Source organism: Sphaerodactylus townsendi, unplaced genomic scaffold (assembly GCF_021028975.2).
Source record: "Sphaerodactylus townsendi isolate TG3544 unplaced genomic scaffold, MPM_Stown_v2.3 scaffold_20, whole genome shotgun sequence".
In the NCBI taxonomy this organism is placed as follows: Eukaryota; Metazoa; Chordata; class Lepidosauria; order Squamata; family Sphaerodactylidae; genus Sphaerodactylus; species Sphaerodactylus townsendi.
Genome location: NW_025950363.1, coordinates 1,725,419 through 1,737,925, shown reverse-complemented (window position 1 = coordinate 1,737,925; position 12,507 = coordinate 1,725,419).

Sequence of the window (12,507 nt, the reverse complement as noted above, 5' to 3'; positions counted from 1 at the left end):
GACTTCCTGGAGTCTGGGCTGAGCCCCTTCATGAATGCCTCATCCATCAGATACTCTATGAGCGCCGACTGGGGACCCGTCGTCCAAACCCTCCGGCTGGCTCTTTCCCTTGTCACCAAGACGGTCGCTAACCACTTAGTCCAACACCTGCGCCCGCATCACCGGCGCAGCCGAACGGGGAACCGACCCGGCCCATTCGTCGGCTCGGCCAGTTGGAACTGCACACACATGGAGGACATTCCCCCCGTGTTCGGAAACATCCTGCTCCCCAGGGGCTGGTTCTGGACCTGCGGGGAGAGGGACGTTTAACTACATCCCTCAGCCCGACTCCTGCCGGAACTCTTTGCTGCCTCAGTCGCCTCACCATTGTCCTACCCAGGCTCCACCCCGGGAGCCCGGACGCCGACGCCGCCCGGCTCCGCCCTGCCTTTCGACCCCTCCTGTCGGAGCTGACCAGCGGTCGCCCTCTCCGAAGCGGAGTTCGCCTCCCTCGCAACTTCCCTAGTGGGAGTCCCCGACTCGCTTCCTACAATGCTAAGACTATTGGCCGGCTGGCCTGTGCCCTTGCGAAGTCCATCAACTCTACCTCCACCGCTCTGGATGCCCTGGCCTCCGAGCAGCAGGAACTTCGTCAAGCGACCCTAGACAATCGTGTCGCTATTGGATTATTTGTTGTTGTTGCATCACCAAGGTTGTGAGAATGTACATAATATGTGTTGTTTTAATCTTTCTGATAATTCCCAGTTGATCCACATGAAAGTGCGTGAGCTGCAAGAAGTTGTATCTAATCTGAAGTATGATGTTTTGCCCCATTGGTGGTCAGCCCTCTGGAGCTGGCTGCCGGGAGGATGGTTGGAGTGCTATTGTACAGCTCTGCATTGGTTTAATTGTATGCCTTGTTATCGGATCTTGTTTCGTTCAATGCGTGTCTAATATTGCCTGTAACGTGTGTAGGAAACCCCTTGCATTTCCCTTACCCCGCAACCAAGTTCTAATGTTGCACAAGCAGCTTGGTCAGCTTGACCATAATGACGGAGGAGACAAGCGTCCCTTTAAATCGCCCCTTAGCATTTCGGCCCCCCGCAAAATGTAAAAAAGGACGAGATGTAGTAGTGCACTGCCGACCCAGCAGTGCCGTAGGAGAACGTTGGCACGCATGTAACGGACCTGCGGCCTTGCCGGTTGCATCGCACCCCCCACTCCTCATCCCCCCCATGAGTCACAGGTCGTGAACTGTCTGGCTCAGTCACCGGGCTTAGGGACAATGATCTTGCCCCAGGTGAGGATTAGGCTCAGACGCTGCACGCTCTTCTCCAAGACGTAGCCAGATGAGATCATGCATCACCTGATGATCTCCGACCTCAGCTCTCCGAACTCCCCAGTCCTCCCTCCTACACGCCCCCGAGAGTAACAATAAAAGGTGCCAGGAACCGGCAGACGGGAGATTCGCTAGGAACACGGACCTCCGGTCTCCCGCTGCTGGCGATCTCCACCAGATGTTATCTCCGCGTCTCGTCTCGTTCTTGCGCTGACCGCGTGGGTCGACTACAGGATCCTTGGGGGACACCACTCCCGACTTCTCTCCATTGTGAGAACTGCCCATTTACACCCACTCTTTGTTTCCTGTTTCTCAACCAGTTTTTAATAAGAGGGACTTCCCCTCTTATTCCTTCATTGCTGAGTTTTCTCAACAGTCTCTGGTGAGCAACAGAGAGCAATCTCCCCAGCTGACGGTTGCACAGAGAAAACAGATGGGTAATACAGTGGATCGGATTGGCTGGGGACACTTTCAAGCTGGGGAATCCCATTTAAACAAAAAATGGAGAAAAAAACCACTGGGAAGCCGACAGATGTTGGGTAAGCACTGTAAGCATCAAGGGCCTCTGGCTGCTCAGCTAGTGGCTACTCTCTGCTTTCAGATAATGAGTTCTTCCACTCAAACTGGATGCATCCTCGAGTCGTGGCATTACAAAGTGTAGCAACAGCCCTTAGGTGAGGCCCAGATGTCATTGGGAGTCCCTTGAGATTCCAAACCCTCTGAGCTCTTGGAAAGGAGGATCATTCAAGGGACTTGCTCGAGCCTACTTCTGAGGTGAGCCACAAGAGATGGGCTGGCCGTCTCATCAAATGGGATTCGGATCGCTGTTCCTTGCTACTTCAAGTAGTGGGAGAAACAATGAAAAAAAGTTAGTAATATGTGCTCCACTACATCACTTCTAGGAAACTGGAAGTACTGTAGGATACTTCTAGGAATCTTTGATTGTGTGTTTCTGCGTTGCAGGAGGTTGGACATGATGGCCCTTGGGGTCTCTTCCAACTCTATGATTCTATGATCTCTGGCAACAAGATGATAAAACTATAGGGATTCTGGTGAATCCTAGCATTACCCTGTGCCACTTCTGTTCTCCTCCCCCCCCCCAAAAAAAAACAGAGGCATAGCAGTGCACATGAGATAATTGTCCCACAGGTCTCTGCCCCCAACCTCCCACTGGTTGGCAGGTACATCCCGGTGACCCTGTTTGAATCCCTGTTCTGCTAAGGAAGCTCATTGGAGGACATTAGACCAATCATTTTACTCTCAGCCTCACCTAATTGAAGATCTGGGCTGGGAGGATAAAACAGAGAAGGGTGCAAAGATGTTATAAGCCACTTTGACTCACCGTCGGAGAGAAAAGCAGGGTATAAATGCCGAAAGAAAAATAATAAATACAATTAAACTAGGCGGGTCCGTGGGCTACGAAAGTTGAGCCGAGCTCTCACGCCATCTTGTTTACTGTTTCCAATGGCACTGTTTGTCCTCCAACCCAATTAAGAAGGAGAAATTAAGGCGACCCTCTGGCTCGTAACTTTTAAGCCATTATCCCATAACAGCAATAAAGTCCTCAGAGCGGGCCGTTTGCGAGGAAATTAAGGACCGTCTTGCTTAACAGCCCGAAGCTCTGCTACAGGCCATCGGACAATCATCAGTCCCCAGGAAATGCTCTGGGCCTTGAACATTATCACTTCAATGTAAAAATTGGCTCATCTGCTACATCACAAATGGGGCTCCCAGGAAGGGGTTATGTGTGCATGTTTGGCAACAGTGCTTCTTGTCCTGAGGAGGTTGTCAAAATTAAACAGCCGCTGAGGTCCCTGTGCCGCAAGATCATTTTGATGAAGAGTTTGGCTGCGTGGACTGGGATGCATGCAAAGGGAAGCTTCACATTTCAATAGACTCAACTTATCCTGCAATAGTTTTGCCATGGGTAGAACACAAAGCTCAGGCTATGAGTTTCAATAAATCAGATGACAGATTCCTACCTGGGATGCTTCAGATGGGGAAGGGGGGGGGCAATTCCTTTCATGGAGAAAGCCAGCTCCTTGGGATGTAACCTAGTCTTTCCCTGTAGTGCTAATTTTCTTCATAAGAACATAAGAACTAACCTGCTGGATCAGACCTGAGTCCATCTAGTCCAGCACTCTGCTACTCGCAGTGGCCCACCAGGTGCCTTTGGGAGCTTACATGCAGGAGGTGAAAGCAATGGCCTTCTGTGGCTGCTGCTCCCGAGCACCTGGTCTGCTAAGGCATCTGCAATCTGAGATCAAAGAGGATCAAGATTGGTAGCCATAGATCGACTTCTCCTCCATAAATCTGTCCAAACCCTTTTTAAAGCTATCCAGGTTAGTGGACATCACCACCTCCTGTGGCAGCATATTCCAAACACCAATCACACGTTGCGTGAAGAAATGTTTCCTTTTATTAGTTCTAATTCTTCCCCCCAGCATTTTCAATGGATGCCCCCTGGTTCTAGTATTGTGGGAAAGAGAGAAAAATGTCTCTCTGTCAACATTTTCTACTCCATGCATAATTTTATAGACTTCAATCATATCCCCCCTCAGACGTCTCCTCTCCAAACTAAAGAGTCCCAAACGCTGCAGCCTCTCCTCATAAGGTAGGTGCTCCAGTCCCTCAATCATCCTTGTTGCCCTTCTCTGCACTTTTTCTATCTCCTCAATATCCTTTTTGAGATGTGGCGACCAGAACTGGACACAGTACTCCAAGTGCGGTCGCACCACTGCTTTATATAAGGGCATGACAATCTTTGCAGTTTTATTCTCAATTCCTTTCCTAATTATCCCCAGCATAGAGTTTGCCTTTTTCACAGCTGCCATGCATTGAGTTGACATTCCCATGGAACTATCAACTAAGACGCCTAAATCCCTTTCCTGGTCTGTGACTGATAGCACTGACCCCTGTAGCGTGTATGTGAAGTTTGGATTTTTTGCCCCTATGTGCATCACTTTGCATTTTGCTACATTGAACTGCATTTGCCATTTCTTAGCCCACTCACCTAATTTATCAAGGTCTGCTTGGAGCTCTTTGCAATCCTTTGTGGTTCTCACCACCCTACATAATTTGGTATCATCTGCAAACTTGGCCACCACGCTACCCACCCCTACTTCCAGGTCATTTATGACCAGGTCATTTATGACCTTCCCTTCTCCTTTGTGTGTACAAGGAATTTGCCTCTAATCGCCTGATTGCTTCATTCCCCGGATGCACCCATCCCCCCGAAAGGTGCTTCCAAAGCCCCCTTTGTGTTGCTGATTAAGCATGCATACCCACAATCCCCCCAGGACTCGCCTGTTCCCTCCCCCCTCGAGGCTCGGACCCTCGCCTTGACGCACCCTGATGACGCTCTGAAGCCAATTCCCACCAGGGCCGCCTACCTCCTGCCCTCCCTGTCAAACAACTAAAGAAAGAGGAGTGTAGGCGGCCCCCAACCCCAACGATCAGATTGTCCTGCCTGAGGCCACCCTTACGCCTAAATCCCTTTCCTGGTCTGTGATTGATAGCACTGACCCTTCATGAAAGGATTTTAAGGGGAGCAATGTAATACCTGGCATGTGTCCAGCCATCACCAGATATAATGCACTGAGGCCCCTTCCGCACATGCAGAATAATGCACTTTCGATCCACTTTCACAATTGTTTGAAAGTGGGTCTTGCTGTTCCGCACAGTAAAATCCAGCTGCAAAGTGCATTGAAAGTGGATTGAAACGTCATTATTCTGCATGTGTAGAAGGGGCCTGAGTCTGCTATAGCAACTATCAGCAACTGGACTGTCCTGTGCAGCTAAGATGCTGAAGTTACAAAGAATTGCTGTAGCATAATGAAGGTACAATAGTCAACAAAATGTGGATCCAGACCTGGTATGTTCAAAAATGGACTTTATTACATGGTATTATTAAAGGAATTGGTTACATCTGAATAGCAAACTTGGATGAGATTTATTTCTTCTCAAGGGAAAAAACCATCAATATTTCTAAACAATATTTAAACAATATTTATTCCTAACATGTTTCTACAAGTCTTTAACGCAGGGGGGAAAAAAATGCATCACAAAGTCATCTCACACAGCTCATCTCCAGAGACTGTATTTTGAAAATCTCCAGAGACTGTATTTTAAACATTAATTATTATTATTATTATTTATTATTTATTATATTTATAAACCGCCCTCCCCCGAAGGGCTCAGGGCGGTGAACAAACAAATAGATAGAGCACAAATAAAATCAAGTTTTTAAATAGTTATTAAATATGGCTCTATATGTTAAAATCGACCCCCATTAAAATGCAGCATCTATCAAAATTACCGATGGCGTCCTACTCGTAGTCCCCTAAGAAAAGAGGCGGGGAGGAAAGAAGAGGGAGGGGGAACGGCAGGGTCCACAGATTTTAGAAAGAGGGGGGGCATCAGTGGCCGGGCTCCCCAAAGGCCCGGTGGAACAGTTCCGTCTTGCAGGCCCTGCGAAATTCATTAAGATCCTGCGGGGCCCGCATAGCTGGAGGTAGAGCGTTCCACCAGGCAGGGGTCAGAGCTGTAAAGGCTCTGGCCTGGGTGGAGGCCAGCCGCATCATTGAGGGGCCAGGGATCACCAGTAAATTTGCCTCTGCTGAGCGCAGAGGCCGATTTGGGGCAAGACGGTCCCGTAGGTACAAGGGTCCCAGGCCGCGCAAGGCCTTAAAGGTCAAAACCAACACCTTGAAAACAATTCGGAATTCAATCGGTAACCAGTGCAGGCGGCACAGCACAGGCGAGATATGGTCTCTGGCGGCACCTCCTGTGAGTAAGCGTGCCGCCGCATTCTGGACCAATTTTAATTTCCGAATCAGACGCAAGGGAAGGCCTGCGTAGAGCGAGTTGCAATAATCCAGTCTGGAGGTGACCGTTGTGTGGATCACGGTGGCCAGGTCCGGTTGAGAGAGGAAGGGGGCCAGCCGCCGGGCTTGGCGCAGATGGAAAAACGCAACCTGGGTTACATGGGCCACCTGGGTCTCCATTGAAAGAGACGAATCCAGGTGGACCCCCAGGTTACAAACGGAGGAGGCCGGTGCCAATGTAGCCCCCTCCCATATCGGCTGCTGGAAATCCCCACCCCCTCCTTCCCGCCCCAGCCAGAGGATCTCCGTCTTTGACGGGTTCAGTTTTAACCTGCTCTGCTTCAACCAACCAGCAACCGCCTCCAAACAATGCTGGAGAGCCGCAGGGGCGATGACCGTTCCCCTCTCCATCAACAGAATGAGCTGAGTGTCATCAGCGTACTGATGACAGGTCAACCCAAAGCTCCATACCAACTTAGCAAGGGGTTGCATATAGATGTTAAATAATGTTAAATCAGATTTTTAAAAATCTAAAATGCTTTTTGAGGAAAAAATTTATCAAAAGGTAGTTTAAATAGTTTTCTTTTTAAAATACATTATAGTCCAAAAGTTACTCATCATGAAATAAGGATTAGTTTTTAATTATGTTGCCTGAGGCTGTGTATTCATGCAATTTTTAAATTTTGAAGTAAATAAATTCCATTAGTCCATTCACATTGCCATACTCTTCCAGAGATTTCTGTAAGAACATTCGGGAGCAATATTTCTATCTAGAAGATATTGTAACAGATGCTTGGTTTTGCTTGGTTAAGAGGTGAAGGGTTGATTCTTTGTATACAGATTTGAAAAAAGAGCAATGCAATTAAGGTCTTTCTCTCAGTTCTGAATGTTTATTTTATAACATTTTTGCTGTGAAGAAGAGGCATGTTATCTCTACAGACACAAATTCACAGTGACTTTGTGTCTGCAAAGATAATTTGCCTTTTCTTCACAACAAAAAATGTTATGAAATAAACATCCAGAATTGAGAAGAAGACCATGATCCCCATACAAAGAATCAGCTCCTCTCCTCCTAAGTGCTAAGAAGTTCCATGAATAGAAGATTGTTTGGAGTGGACTAGATCTGCACCAGGAGCTAAGCGTGAGGCGGGAGGGGCAAAAAGTAAAAATTAAAGTGAAACCTTTTGAGAAGAATACTTCACACAAGTCTTGGGATCTTTGCTTGTATAGCCTGAGGCTTATCACATTATTCTCCTCCTAAAAGAGAAAATCTATAATGGCAGCAGGCCATAAAAGTGGCCCACTTTGGGAATTTTTAGTGAGGTTCCTCTACGGGTAAGACAGGCAGGCATGCAAAATGCAACAAAGACATTCCAGCCCTTCTGTCCCAAATGAAACTGGAGATAATGATGAAATTATTTTGAGGTGAGCTATCTGTCTATGTATTTCTAATAATGTCACAAAATCAATTTTTTTGATAAAACAGTAAAACTAATTGAAAAGTTATTATTCCAAAAATGAAACGTTCATCTGGTTGTAAATATTAAGATTATAGCAGCGAGAATGAGTCTTTATGCAGAAAACCATGATTTAAACCTAGTCTTGCTGATTAGTGAGTTAAATCGTGATTTAAATTGTGGTTGAAATCTATGGCCCTTTCCCCACTCACTGTTTGCTGCACGCTAATCTCCCCGAGTAGCGCGGGGTCCACCTGCACTCCCCACTACATGGGCGGCAACAACGCAGTCGCCCCGACTCTGCTGCTCTTGCGCCCCCTCAGCGCGGGTCATTCTGGCGCTGCTCAAAATGGCGTCTTTCGATGACCCCGCGCGGAGCACGAGGCAGTGGGGAAGCCCGGGAACACAATCCTCGCGCTAAAAAGGTCCTGGACCAGACGATACCGACGTCATTTTAAAAGCGGGGAAACGGCCTATATGGTTTCAATCAAATCCACCCTGCACCCCAGTCATGTCAGCCGCATCAGGATTTGGGTAGATATTTAGGAGAAGACAAACACATTTCTATAAGAGGAGGGATTATTCTCGGGCTGGATAGGTTGCAATGTTTGCCTAGTTCTGCCCAGGATCGTGACCTCGTGGAAAACTTGGGAATTGTTGGTAGAGGGAACAAGGTTTTTCTTATTGACTGAGGCCCCTTCCGCACATGCAGAATAATCCACTTTCAATCCACTTTGGCCCCTTCCGCACACGCAAAATAATGTGTTTTCAAACCACTTTCAGAACTGTTTGCAAGTAGATTTTGCTATTCCACACAGCTTCAAAGAGCACTGAAAGCAGTTTGAAAGTGCATTATTCTGCATGTGTGGAATGAGCCTTTCATAATTGTCTGCAAGTGGATTTTGCTATTCTGCACAGTAAAATCCAGGTGCAAAGTGCATTGAAAGTGGATTGAAAGTGCATTATTCTGCACGTGCGGAAGGGGCCCAAGAAATGGGGAAATTTATGAGGGCTATTTTTGAAATTCCTCATTACCTTGAATTGCACAAGAAAAACACCCTGTTCTTATGTGCTGGTGCATTTTCTACTGGCAGCTCTGTAGGTTCTCTTTGATGGAAACAGAATCTGGGGAACGTGGAGACGCTAAATCTGCCCTTGCTTCGAAAGGAACAAATGGCCGCACCCCATCTAGCAAATGGGCTGACAGACACTCTTTTGGGGCCATGATTGATGTCCTGCCATTGCTGCCTTGTTTCAATTGTGTTTGAAATTGTGGCTCCTTCGCGACCGTTTCATTCTTGTCACGGGTATGAATTATTATTGCTGGCTCCCTGTAAAACGATTGCCCAAAGGAACAGTTATTTTGTAACCTGGCCTGAGAAATTAAAAAAAAACGAGTGCAGCACATTTCTGCAGCTCAGGGTGCCTGGCTAGAGCATGGCTACTTGTACGTCTGGTGGCAGGAAGAGACACTGTGTACAAGGCCAGTCCCTTAAGACCTGGTTCACCCATGCCAGAGAAGAAGAAGAAGAAGAAGAAGAAGAAGAAGAAGAAGAAGAAGAAGAAGAAGAAGAAGAAGAAGAAGAAGAAGAAGAAGAAGAAGAAGAAGAAGAAGAAGAAGAAGAAGAAGAAGAAGAAGAAGAAGAAGAAGAAGAAGCAGAAGCAGAAGCAGAAGCAGAAGCAGAAGGGGAAGAAGGAGAAGAAGAAGAAGAAGAAGAAGAAGAAGAAGAAGAAGAAGAAGAAGAAGAAGAAGAAGAAGAAGAAGAAGAAGAAGAAGAAGAAGAAGAAGAAGAAGAAGAAGAAGAAGAAGAAGAAGAAAGGAGGAGGAGGAGGAGGAGGAGGAGGAGGAGAGGGGAGGGGCTTTGGATTTATATCCCCCTTTCTCTCCTGTAAGGAGACTCAAAGGGCTTACAATCTCCTTTCCCTACCCCCCAACAAACACCCTGTGAGGTGGGTGGGGCTGAGAGAGCTCCAAAGGACTGTGACTAACCCAAGGTCACCTAGCTGATGTGTTGTGCACAAGCTAATCTGGTTCACCAGATAAGCCTCCACAGCTCAAGTGGAAGAGGGGAGTCAAACCCCACTCTCCAGATTAGAGTGCACCTACTCTTAACCACTATGCCACTCTGACTCTCCATGAGGTGGGGAAAGGGTTGTCAATCGCCAGGTGGCGTCTGGGGATCTCCCAGAATTACAGTGGGTCTCCGGATCACAGAAATCAGTTCCCCTAGAGAAAATGGCTGCTTTTGAAGGTGAACTTTATACCCAATGAGCTTCTTCCCCTCCTTGAACCCCACTCTCCCCAGACTCCGCCTCCAAAATCTTCAGTCATTTCCCAAGCCAGAACTGGCAGCCCTGACTGCAGAGTACAAGCAGAGAGTCATGGTGAATGCTCCCCTATGGTCAAACATTCCCCTCAAGCAGAAACCAGCTAGCAAGAAGGAATGTTTCTCCCTACATGAGCTTTCTACTGAGTGCCTGCATAACCTTTTTTTTCTCAGTGGGTTCTTTGGGGCAAAATCAGGAACAGAACTTGCAAGGCAAATTGATTAGAATAAAACTCAACCATCTCACTATATAGAAGGATGCAATGGAACGGATGGAGATAACGGATAAAAACAGCTGTGAAAAGGAGACACAACAGGTAGCCTCTCTCTGAGTTCAATTAGACAACTGGTTCTTACTTGAAACAACAAGCACTCTCAGCACCTTGTAACTACTCCTGATTAAGCACTCATATAGACAAAATGAAGCTCATGCCATTCCCTAGCTGCAATTTGCCTAGGGTCCATCCATGGAAGAGCTTAACCCTTTCACTGTTCGGTCTCAGTGTTCAAAACGAGCTCTCTCTTGCTTTGCTGTGAACACACTGAAGGAGCAACAAGATATGTCTTTTCTCCTTTAAAACTCAGGTGGCGGAGCTGTTCTAAATGGTGAAATGAAGCAGAGGTCAAAGGGTTAAGCCTCCGTCCCTGCTGTGCACAGCCCAAGGCTAATGGAGGCTGCGGGAGCTTACAGCTGGCATTCTACCCAAAAGTGATGCGATTTTGGTCTCATTGGCCTGAACCCTAGTGATTCACTAACAAAAAAATGATGGCAATATAGCCCAGTGGTGGCGAACCTATGGCACGGGTGCCAGAGGTGGCACTCAGAGCCCTCTCTGTGGACATGCACAGAGTCATCCCTCCCCCCACATCTAGGCTGGCCTGGGCCGCTGGGCTCGATTATTAGCATTAAACCTAAGACCTAATTTTGGGGAAGCAGTGTAGGTAACCCTGTTAAGCGTTAAACCCCACTGATTTTCATGCAAAGAACTAAAGCACGATCCTTTACCTGGGAGTAAGCTCGGTTGCTGGCAATGGGCTTGCTTCTGAGTAAACCCTCCTAGGGTTGTGATTCACCCGTTGGAAGAATTGCACAGTTGCTTCAAAGCAAAGCTACCGACTACTACCAAGCTTACTCCCAAATAACACACGCCTCGGAGTTTTTCTAAACTAAAACCTCAGTCTTCAGGTTAAATTGTCATGTTGGCACTTTGCGATAAATAAATGGGTTTTGGGTTGCAATTTGGGCACTCGGTCTAGAAAAGGTTTGCCATCACCGCCCAAAGCCCTTCGGGGGAGGGGCGGTATATAAAACCAATTATAAATAAATAAAATAAATAAATAAAATCACTGATATAGCCCAAATCAGCTCTGGCAAAATCCCCGCTAAGCGATTGGTGGTGAGGAAATTCATACACCAGTGCTAAAACACAATAATCTGAACAAATTTCGAAGTAATTTTTTTTTCTTCTAGCAGTTACTTCTATTCAGGAAGAAAAGTAGCTAAAAGGAGGAAATTTCAGAAAGGGGAAATGGTGGGTGGGTGGGTGGGTGGGTGGGAGGTTGGAAGCGTCAGGTCCACCTCTCTGGCCAGTAATGTTATACTTCTGCTTCATGGGGATCCTCCACAGAACCGCCATTTTGTTAACATGCCCAGTTTATCCTTACGGAAGCAAGCCCACCTCCCATTTGAAAGATAATGAGAACAGATGCAAAAGAACAGGGACAAAGCAAAGCATTATGGTAATGTTAGCAGACATCCAGTGGTGAAAAGCCGATTGCTCAGAGCGCTCTCGGCGTTTTCAGCAAAGGCTTTTCAACACCAGTCCTCACAGCGAGCAAATTGGCGTCTGCAGGCAGTGGTCCCCTGCTGGGCTCTGTGTTAAGCATTGTGTGTTTTGCCCCAGCTGTGGGAAGCTGTCTTTTATGAATTCTCCACAGTGCCATGTTCTGAACATGCTGTATGTAGAAAAGCTTTCCCTTCATCAAATTTTAAGTACCTGAAAAGGCCCACGCTTTGCTTTGCTTTTTTTTTCCGGGAGCTATGTCCTCCATTGGCTTTCGCAAAACAAAATGGCTGAATTGCCCAACAGAGGATTCGTGAAATGGACATTCCAGTTATGATTGGTTGGCCTCTATCACATGGTGAGTGGCATGCCCCCATAGAGGCTTTTGTTATTTCCCCATTAAGATTTAGTTTCCCCATAGTTAGCATGGTTTTAGTTCTTTGTTAAGTCTTCTACAGGAGGGTATTTTAGTTAGTCCCTGTCCCTTTAAGACATTTCCCAATAGGCAGTTTCCTTTCTTTGCCCAGCAATCCCCTGTTTTAGTTCTAGCCAGTCGGTCAGAGTGAGGTGCTAAGGGTAGCTTGAGACCGGAATATTTGTGATGTCCATATTATTATATGATGGTCCATACAAAAGAAAGGCTGACAAAAATGCTGCAGGTGGTTCTGGGGGGTTTTCCGGGCTGTGTGGCCGTGGTCTGGTGGATTTTGTTCCTAACGTTTCGCCTACATCTGTGGCTGGCATCTTCAGAGGTGTATCACAGAGAAAAGTCTGTTTCACACTGTGTCTAACTGT